This window comes from Triticum aestivum, chromosome 2B (genome assembly GCF_018294505.1).
Source record: "Triticum aestivum cultivar Chinese Spring chromosome 2B, IWGSC CS RefSeq v2.1, whole genome shotgun sequence".
Classification (NCBI taxonomy): Eukaryota; Viridiplantae; Streptophyta; class Magnoliopsida; order Poales; family Poaceae; genus Triticum; species Triticum aestivum.
The window spans coordinates 770,646,038-770,656,275 of record NC_057798.1 but is presented as its reverse complement, the minus strand read 5'-3'; the positions used below and the strand labels follow the sequence as shown (position 1 = coordinate 770,656,275).

At 51.0% G+C, this 10,238-nt stretch overlaps 1 pseudogene; it reads left to right on the top strand.

Annotated features, from left to right (window-relative positions):
* Positions 1-4,871: 4,871 nt before the first annotated feature.
* The window catches only part of LOC123039600 (gibberellin 3-beta-dioxygenase 2-2-like), an 8,700-nt pseudogene continuing 3,333 nt past the window's right edge, over positions 4,872-10,238 (top strand).

The following is a 10,238-nucleotide window of genomic DNA, read 5'->3' as shown; positions in this document are numbered from 1 at the left end:
CGCGCGGCAACGACGGGGACGGCGACGACGGGCGGCAGGGGCGGGGACGGCGACGACGTGCGGCGGGGGTGGCGATCAAGGGCGGCGGGGGCGACGGAGCGGCGGCGGCGGCGTCGGTGATAGATCGATGTCGCGCGATGGAGACGAAGTGTGGTCGACGATGGAACTGATTTTTCGTAAGTGTAGTATATATAGGAGGGGCCTTTAGTACCGGTTGGAGCCACCAACCGGTAATAAAGGCCAATTTTGGCCAGCCCAAGCGGCGGGAAATGAGGGCCTTTAGTACCGGTTGGTGGCTTCAATCGGTACGAAAGGGTAACACATTAGTATCGATTGGAGCCACCAACCGGTACTAATGATCGTGCGCTGCCACCCGCAGTGCACTATTTTTAGTCCCACCTCGCCGAGCGAAGGGCAGCCACACTGGTTTATAAACCCAGCCGCGGCTGCCCTTTTGAACTCCTCTATATAGGAGGCTTCTGGGCCTAACTAGGGCGCGCTGCCCTGTGAGCATGCCGGCCCTTCTAGGCCTGAATTTGCACACCCTAGCTCTGGCAGGCCCACCGGACATCGTCCCAACAATTTTTATATAATTTTTTTAAAAGATGGTCACATCTTCAATAGACATTCAAAATTTAAATAAATGCTACAGCTATCCATGTTCTTTTAGGGGGACTACAGCTATCCATGTGTTCGCTACAGCCTATAGGTGCCCGATCCTGGGTCGCTAGTGGACTGGCCCAGTCAGGCGCTCCCAGGAGGAACTAGTACAATTTGCAATGTATCATGTATATATATCGACTAGCTCAAATAGGCCTAACGGGTCGTATATGTTCAAAAAGGGTTGTAAAAGAAGCCCGTCTCCGGAAGCTTAACTTATTTCTCCAAGGCAGGTTTAGAAAAAGGGCCATCCCAGGTAAAATATATGACCCGCCACAAATATATGGATTACCCTGACCCATTTCGAATGGCCCATATAGTATAGCGCACCTATTTACTAGTACTGCATGCTAATGTGGAAATGTTTTAATTACTATTTATGTTTATATTTCACAAAACAAGATATTTAGTTTATCCAAATGGTGTTTAATAAATAGAAGACAATCTTTTTTATGCAACGTTTTACACGTGTGTATTTGTGTCTATCTTTGTAGCTAGCACCTCATTTATACACAGTCACTCAGTGAGATCTTTATGTTTATATCTCGCAAAAAAAATGTCTTGATTACTATTTACATTTATGTCTAATAGTATAAAACACAATCTTTTTTATCCACCTTTTATAGTATGTACGTAATGTAGTATATGTGCAATGATAAAAAGTTAAAACATTTTGTACTGCCTTTAGACGTGTTTAATGAAGTATCTTTATGCACATTAATTGGGCACAGCTGTTGATCGGTCATCGATCCAGCGTTTTACACGTGAGTATTTGTGCGTATCTTTGTACAATACTAGCCAGCACCTCGTTTATACACAATCACATGGTGATCTTTACATGTGGATTTATGTCTAGGACTGTGATATTTGGCAGACGTGTGCCACATTGCTAAAAGTATCACACGACTCTTCTCTCTTCGATCCCACCTCCTCCCGAGCGACCACCCTCCTTGGATCCCATCTTCTCCAGTTTTTTTCGGGCCTGTAGTTTAAAATAGGCAAAAAAAAAGAAGGCATTGAAAGGCAATCAAACCCAGACCCTCTCATACGAAACTAAGGTGCAACATCCAGCTGCGCTAGCCCACTTATCTGACTACATACAACTTACACACTAGTTATATCTTCCTGAAACAAGAATAAACAAAAAAAGTCAGTGATTAGTAACTGAAAATCCAAACTGGCAGCCACATTTGTACGGGTTTTAGAACAATGTACCCTAGTTCTATCATTTTTTCTGCACGTCTCACACGGTTCACAAACCCGGGTGTCCTCTTCACTCCTTTTAAGATGTAAAATATCATGATGTTTGCACGTAAGTTATCAGGTACAAAGTTCTAATGTTGCCATGCTTTTCTCAGTCAAGTTTTTGGGGTATGTTTATCAATAGCTTTTTCTCTGTTTGTACTTAAATTATCAGGTATGTGCTTCGTATATTACCATGATATTTGCAGATAAGTTATCGGAGGTGTATTTTTCAACACCCCCTCCTGGTCAGTGTTATCATGGTGTTTGTATGTAAGTAGTTAGATCTGCGATGAGTAAATTATCACGTTATTTAGACAGAGGTTATCACGTGTTCATCAAAAAAATTCACTTGGACAAATTTACTACGGTGTTTTGTACCAAAGTTTATCATGTTTGCGGTGTGTAAATCATCATGCTATGTACATAGAAGGTACTTCGTGTACGTTTTCAATAATTTTTTCACCCCTATATCATAAAAGTTACCATGATGTTCATACACAAGTTATTAGATCTGCATGAGTAAATTATCATACTATTTACACAAAGGTTATACGGGAAATGTTTTTAACAACTTTTTACCTGAGTCAAAAATTACCGTGGTGTTTGTACGAGTATTATGTGGTGCGTATATTACCGTGTTATTTACACACGATTTATTGGGGTATGTTTCAACATCTTTTTTCTCAGAGTCAAAAGTTAACAAGGTGTTTGTTCGTAAGTTATCATGTCTGCGGTGCGTGAATTACCATTATATTTACATAAAAATTAACGGGAATTATTTTCTCAATAAATTTTCACCTAGTCAAAATTACTGCAGCGTTTTAAGTAAATTATCATGTCTGTGAGGCCTAAATTACCATGCTATTTACATAGAAATTACCGCGAGTATTCCCTAAAAATTTCCCTATCCAAAATTACCACGGTGTTTGGACGTACATTACCGTGTTATTTGCACAGAAGTTGTCGAGGGTAATTTGCGATGATTATTATTCTAGTTAAAATTACCGAGGTGTTTGGACGTAAGTTATCAGGTCGGTGAGGCATATATTACCATACTATGTACAAATAAGTTAGCAATAGTATATTTTCCAACAATTTTTTCCTAGGGCAAAAGTTATCATGGTGTTAGTATGTAAGTTATCGGTTATGAGCTTCTTATACTACCATGTTTTTTTAAATTAGTGGGGGTAAGTTTTAACAAAAAACATTCCGGGGTCGAAAACTTATCATGGTTTTTGTAGGCAGTTTAACAGGTCCACAGTGCTTAAAATACCATGCTATGTACACAAACTTTACCATTGTATGGAACAACTTTTTTTTCATCGGACAAAAAATTATTGTGGTATTTTAGACGTAAGTTATCAAATCTATGGGGCGTATACTATCGTGCTATTTACACAAAAATTATCGAAGGTATATTTTCAATGTTTGTTACTCGTGACTCAAAATTATTGTGGTGTTTGTGTGTAAGTTATCTAGTCCATGGTGCGTATGTTACCAACTATTTACAGAGAAAATTACCGGGTTATATTTTTCAGCAAAAAAAATTAGGGTCAAAATTATTGCGGTGATGATACCTAAGTCATCAAAATCAGTATAGGGAATATTTTCAAGGAGCAATTCACTGCGAGTGAGAGAGATACCTACCCGACAAAATATCATTCCTTTTAAAACTACTTTTTTTTCTTACCAAAAAAGAAAGGTTGGGAGCAAATTCCACGAGAATTATAGCAGCATATAGGAGTACCATGAAGGAGCACGGACGTGGAATTTGCTAACTAGGAGCGCGCTAGCTAGCTAGCCAAAAAACTAGCATTCGTTGGTAACAAAATTCAGGCATTCGTTGTACTAAAAAAGAAAGGGCATGTGTTGCCCAGAACCAAAATACTACTGTCTCCTCTGCTTTTAGTTGCTACCTGAAGTTCAGCTGGAGCTGCCGTGATTGAGTGCAGTCTCGCGGAAGCAGAGCCGGCTAGCACTGTAGCTGCAAGAACACCAATTAGTCTGGGAGACAGAGAGCACATGGATCGATCTAGGAATCAGCCGAACCGACGGACACAAAGAATCAATCGATCGATTAGCCGAAGAGTAGGTACATCCCGTTCAGAACAAGTTGAAGCGGCGGGATCCTGGTTGGTTGGCGGCGGCACGCGGCGCCGGTGCCGGCGGACCCGCCGGGAGAGGGAGGGCAGCGGCTCGCTGGGGGCCGGAGGGTCGGCGGGATGCAGGCTTTACTGGTGTGGGATGGCCGGCGCGGCGGGTGGGTGGTTGTCGTAGCGTCGAAAGTAGGTGGTGGACCTCGCGGCAGCGGCGCGCGCGACCAGGTGTAGGTAAGCCGAAGGGATGGGGAGGCAGTGGTTGGTCGAGAAGCGAGCGGGACGTGGTGGGGAGGCAGTGGTTGGTCGGGAGGCGAGCGGGACGTGGTGGGGAGGCGGCGTTGTCCGGATGGAGCGCGGGACGGGCGGTTCAGGAAGCGGTGGTTGGCTGGATTTCGAGGTTTTGTTGTCGGGACGAGGGCGGCGCGTGTGGCACGGGGTCGTCGCCGGAAGAGGAGCTGGGCGAGGCCGGGGGAAGCCTAGGTGTCAGGGGAGGCGTGGCGGCGCACCAAAGGTAGGCGGCGGGGTTGTGCGTTGACGCTTGGTGGCGGCAGGTAGTGGCGGCATCGGTTCCGGGCGGATCCAGGGGAAGAAAGCGGCGCGGCGGCCGGATACGGGGTCGGGGAAGGGGCATGGGCGGCGCGGCGGCACCGGTGGTTGGATAGTGTGCTGAGAAAGATGGCGAGCTCGACCGATTTGGATGGAAGGTGTGGCATTTTTGCAAAAAGATTTTGGTTGCCACATACATATTTCGTTATGTCTATCATTGTAGGGTTCTATCGCTATGCTTCCCTCCTCACACTCACTCTCCGTCCATCTCCGCTCTTACTACTCACTACTCCACTGATTATTGGTTCTGCGTCGCTCGCCATGCTGGGACAGTCGCAACTCAACAAGGCCCCGTACAACCACTACTTCGACTTGGAGGCAGCGCGGCAGGTGCCGGAGACGCACGCGTGGGAGGGGTTGCACGAGCACCTGGTGGTGGATGGCGGCGTCGGGGCTGGGGAGGACGCCGTGCCGGTGGTCTACATGCGGGACCCGTGCGCGGCGGAGGCAGTGGCACGCACATCGAAGAAGTGGGGAGCGTTCCTGTTCTTGGGCCACGGCTTGCCGAGAGACCTGATGGCGCGTGTCGAGGCCGGGATCGCCGGCATGTTTGGGCTGCCGAAGCCGGAGAAGATGCGCGCCGCGCGGCAGGATGGTGACCCTGTTGGCTACGGGCTGCCGCACATCGCCACCTACTTGTCCAAGACTCAGGGTGGACGGCACGAGCGGTCTTTAGGACCGGCTCGTGGCCCGCTCGGTCCGGCCAGGCTCGGTCCTGGCCCGGCATAAAATCCAGCCGGTCCGGGCCCTGCAAACGGGGCCGAAAATCCCTCGGTCTGGTCCGGTTAAAGCTCGGTCCGACCGAACGAACCAACGAACACGACCTGTGGCATGGCAGGGGCGTGGCGGGGGCATGTCGGGACGAGGAATGGGCATGGCGGGGGCGTGCCGAGCGCATGGCAGGGGCGTGGCGGGGGCGTGTCAAGGTCGTGGCGGGCGTGTGGCGAGCGCGTGGCCGGAGCTGCGTGATGGGTGCGTGGTGGGCCCGTCGGTCGTGCGCTGGTCTGCGCCGCCGTCGTTCATCCGCGCGGCCACCGGCCTCCCTAACGCTGGAAAGCATGTCTACTAGATGCGCCATGCTCGGATCTATCACCTGGAAGGTAGACCTTGAAGAGGGAGGCCCTACACCGTCGTTGTACACCGGCCGTCGTGCACCGACCATCATGCCAGATTCTTCGCCGCTGTTGCTGCCCGAGCTCTGCCTGGCCGCTGTGCCGTCCACCGTGAGTCACAGAAGTTGCCAGACACCTCCACGATGAGCCCTGCTGCCTCCAGCGCCCTCCCCGCGTCGCCGTGCTCCGGCACAAGCTCTGGGGTGACCACCGGCCGGTCCAAACGACGGCTAGGTCAGGGACCGGACCGGCCCGGACTGTGTCCACCCTGATCCAAGACCATGTGGTCCGAGGGCTACACCTTGACCCCGGCCAACCTCCGCGGAACTCCGCAAGATCTGGCCCGACGGCGGCCACGACTAAAGCCACTTCTGGTATGTGTCCATGAATTAATGCATGCCATTCACGAGAGATGTAACTTGCGAGATGTTAGTGTTACTGTACGGCTTATATCATATGTTAATCGTGTGATGTGCAGCGGCGTGATGGAGGAGTTCCATAAGGAGATGTGTGCGCTGGCCAACAAGCTGATGGAGCTGTTCCTCGTAGCGCTCGGGGCGGAGCACAAGATCATTGAGACCATGACCGAAACCATACACCTCAACTGGTACACAGTACTCCCTTCGTTCGAAATTATTTGACTCTTAAACGGATGTATGCATATAGATATATCTAGCTCTGTAATACATCTAGATACATTCATTTAATTGACATAATTTCAAACTTAAAAATAATAAAATAAGATGTATACAAGTGGCAACAGTCCTAGCATGTGCAACAATCTACACTGCATGCTGTTAGACTAAGTATATATTAGACATACGTGTTGTAACATAACCTGTATTTGTACGGTTCCCTCTTATAAATATATGACAGCCGTACCCATCAAGGGTATCGAGCATTATTCCAAACCCTAATCTGTCTAACATGGTATCAAACGACGCGTTCAATCTGTGATGTGCTTCTGCCTCCTCTGCCGCCGCCGCCGCCGCGTCGGCCTCCTCCGCCGTCCCGCCTCCCTCAACCCTGGCAACGGACTCGCCCTTCATGGCGTCCACACCGCTCGCCTGGGCCCGGCAGGCGGCTTCGGACTCGCGCCCGACGGCGCCGTCCCGATCTCCCGCGCCCGATCTGTCTGCACCGGCTCGATCTCCCGCGCCCTCCTACGGCGCCCGATCGTCGCCCCGGTGCACTACGACGCTGCCCCGGGTCAATCCCGTGATGCGCCGGCGGCTGCTGGCCTCTACGACGCTCCCGCTCAGCAACCCTACGACGCTCCTGTTCAACAACCATACGGCCCACCCTCATCTGGTGCGCTGCCGGCTCCGGGCTTCTACAGTGCTCCTGTCCAACAGCCCTACGGCGGGGTGTGCCCCGCGCCCTACGTCGCGCAGTCATTAGCGCCGTATGTGCCTTCTCCCGTGGTATCCAGTGAGGTAGCGTATGGTGCGCCCTACGCAGCTCCGGGGTCGCACCTCCCGCCACCTCTGCAGCCTTACAGTGTGCCTCCTGTGCAGCCATACGGTCATCACCAACACTATCGTACGCCTCCGTCGGCCGATGCGCTGACTCCATACAGTGCTCCTCCGACGTATGACTCGCAGCTTCCCGCATCAGTGGCTGAACCAGGACCGTTCCACTTTGCTCATCTAGTGACAGCAAAGCTCTGTGCTGATAACTACCTCCTGTGGCGTGCTCAGGTGTTGCCGCTGATACGTAGTCACTACCTTGAGGGGTATGTCGATGGTACACCGTCGTGTCCTCCGGCCATGATTCCGATGCCCTCACCTGCTGGTGGTTCTGTCATGGTGTCCAACCCTGCTCATCGTCGGTGGATCGCTCAGGATCAGGCCATTCTGGGTGCCATTCAGTCCTCGCTCACTCCCTTCCTGGCCGACATGGTGGTCTTTGCCGCGACGTCGAGGGACGCATGGGCCACGCTCAACTCCAGCTTCTCCTCACAGTTGCTGGCTCGTTCTTCTGCCATCCGTAATCAGCTGGGTGAGGTCAAGAAAAATGATCTCTCCGTCACGGCCTTCTTCAACAACGTCAAAACCCTGGCCGATACACTCTCATCCATTGGGAAGCCTCTCCGTGATGAGGAGTTCACTTCATTCATTCTCAATGGGCTTGATGAGGACTATGATTCTCTTGTTGAAAACATCAACGGACATGACACGTCGATGCCGCCTCGCGATCTCTACGCACGCCTCCTCAACACCGAACGGCGGCTTGCTGCTCGCCACTCTGTTGGCGCTACACGGAGGGTCGTCTGCGAACGCTGCTCTCCGCGGAGGTGCTCGCGGTGCCAAGCAGAAAGCGCCGTCGTCCTCAGGCAACCGGCCCCGTCCGCCCGCTCCACCTCCTCCGACGTCTGGCCGCAAGCGGCTCCACTGCGAGGCATGTGGTGGTGGGGTTCAGTGTCAACTCTGCGGCATTGAGGGGCACCTGACATCTCGCTGCCATCGTCATTTTAAACGACCTTTTCTTGGCATTGGGAACAATGGGAAGGGCAATGAGAAGCAAGCTGCTCTCGCTACACAGGATCTCGGGTTCACTCCATCATATTCTATGGATCCTGCCTGGTACATGGACATAGGCGCCACAGACCATTTGACGAGCCAGCTTGACAAGCTGGCCACTCATCAGCCCTACACCGGTCATGATCAAGTACGCACTGCCAATGGATCAGGTATGCCCATCTCACATGTTGGTCATGCATCTCTTCTTTCACGTACCACTAAAACCTTGCGTCTACTTGCTGTCCTTCATGTTCCTTCAGTCACACGTAGTTTACTCTCGGTTCCTAAATTAACTCGTGACAACAATGTGTTTGTTGAGTTTCACCCTTTCCATTTTGTTTGTTAAGGACCAGGACACGAGGGACGTTCTTCTTAGTGGTCGAGCTCGTGATGGCTTATAGGCGCTTGATGTGCCACGAGTCTCTCAAGTTTTCAGTGGTGTTCAGGTGTCATCGTCGCAATGGCATTCTCGTCTTGGTCATCCTGCCACTCCCATTGTGCGCCATGTGCTTCATCGTCATCGTCTTCCTGTTGAGTCGAGTAATAAGGAGTTTCTAGTGTGTGATGCCTGTCAACAAGGCAAAGTCATCAGTTGCCTTTTTCTGTATCAAGTCGTGTTGTCACGTCTCCTCTTGAACTTGTGTTTTCAGATGTGTGGGGCTATGCCCAAACTTTTGTCAGTGGTCACAACTATTATGTCAGTTTCATCGATGCTTTCAGTAGCTTTACTTGGATTTATCTTATTAAGCGCAAATCTGATGTGTTTCATGTCTTTATGCAATTTCAAGCATATCTTGAGCGATTGCTAAGCACAAAATCATCCATGTCCAGTTAGACTGGGGGGTGAGTATCGTAACCTTAACACCTTCTTTCAAAAGCTTATGCATGCCCATGTAATTAGGATCAAGGGCCTGCGTGCCTTCTGACTCGGGCATCGCCCGGTGTATATAAATCATGTATGTAACACTTGATCAATCATAGAGAGTGAATTGTTTCCTCCAACTTGGTATCAGTTACCAGGCCCTCCTCTTCTGTTGCCATGGTTGAGCCCGGCTCCTCTTCCGCCGCCACCAACACCGCCACCTCGTCGAGCTCCCTCTCTTCCTCGGCGACTGCCCCTGCCACCTCTTCGGCGACCTCGCTGGGATCCTCCCCGTTCATCTTCTCCGGTGCATCTGGTAGCCCCGGACCCTCTCAGTTCGCCCCCTCTTCTCATCCTCGGCTCCTGCGCCGCCCACCCCGGCCCCTCGCCACCCGATCTTCTTCGATCACATCACCAACCATATCAAATTCCTGCTCAATTCGGCTGACCACAACTACCACAAGTGGAAGTCATTCTTCCTGCTCGTTCTCGTCCACTACAGCGTCACCTTCCTCATCAAGCACCCTCCTCCGCTCAACGCCGATGCCCAGTACCTGGAGCTGGACGCCCATGTGGTGCTCTGGATCTACGCCACCCTCGCCGATCCTCTCATCGACCATGTCGTCGGCGCCACCACCATGTACGCCCTCTGGACCAAGATCCAGGCCTTCTTCCTCGCCAATCGGGCTGCGCGGTTCACGCTGCTCAATCGCCAGTACCGTAATCTGAAGCAGGGCGATCTCTCCATCAACGCATACGCCCGTCGCCTGAAGCTGCCCACTGACGGTCTCACCGACATCACCACCCAATTCCTACACGGCCTCGACAAGCGGCTCGACACCATCCGTGTCGTCCTCGGTGACCACTCATCCACCATGCCCTTCGACACCGTCCTCTCACTACTAGGAAAAGGGCTATAGATGGAATTGACACTAATGGCGCACCAGACATGTGGTGCGCCATTACTATATACTAATGGCGCACCATGTGTTGGTATGCCATTAGTGTCCAAATACTAATGGCGCACCACATCGCGGGTGCGCCATTAGTAAAAATTTTTTTTAATTTTTTTGGCAAAACTACTAATGGCGCACCGTGGGAGTGGTGCACCATTACTAGTTCAACTAGTAAT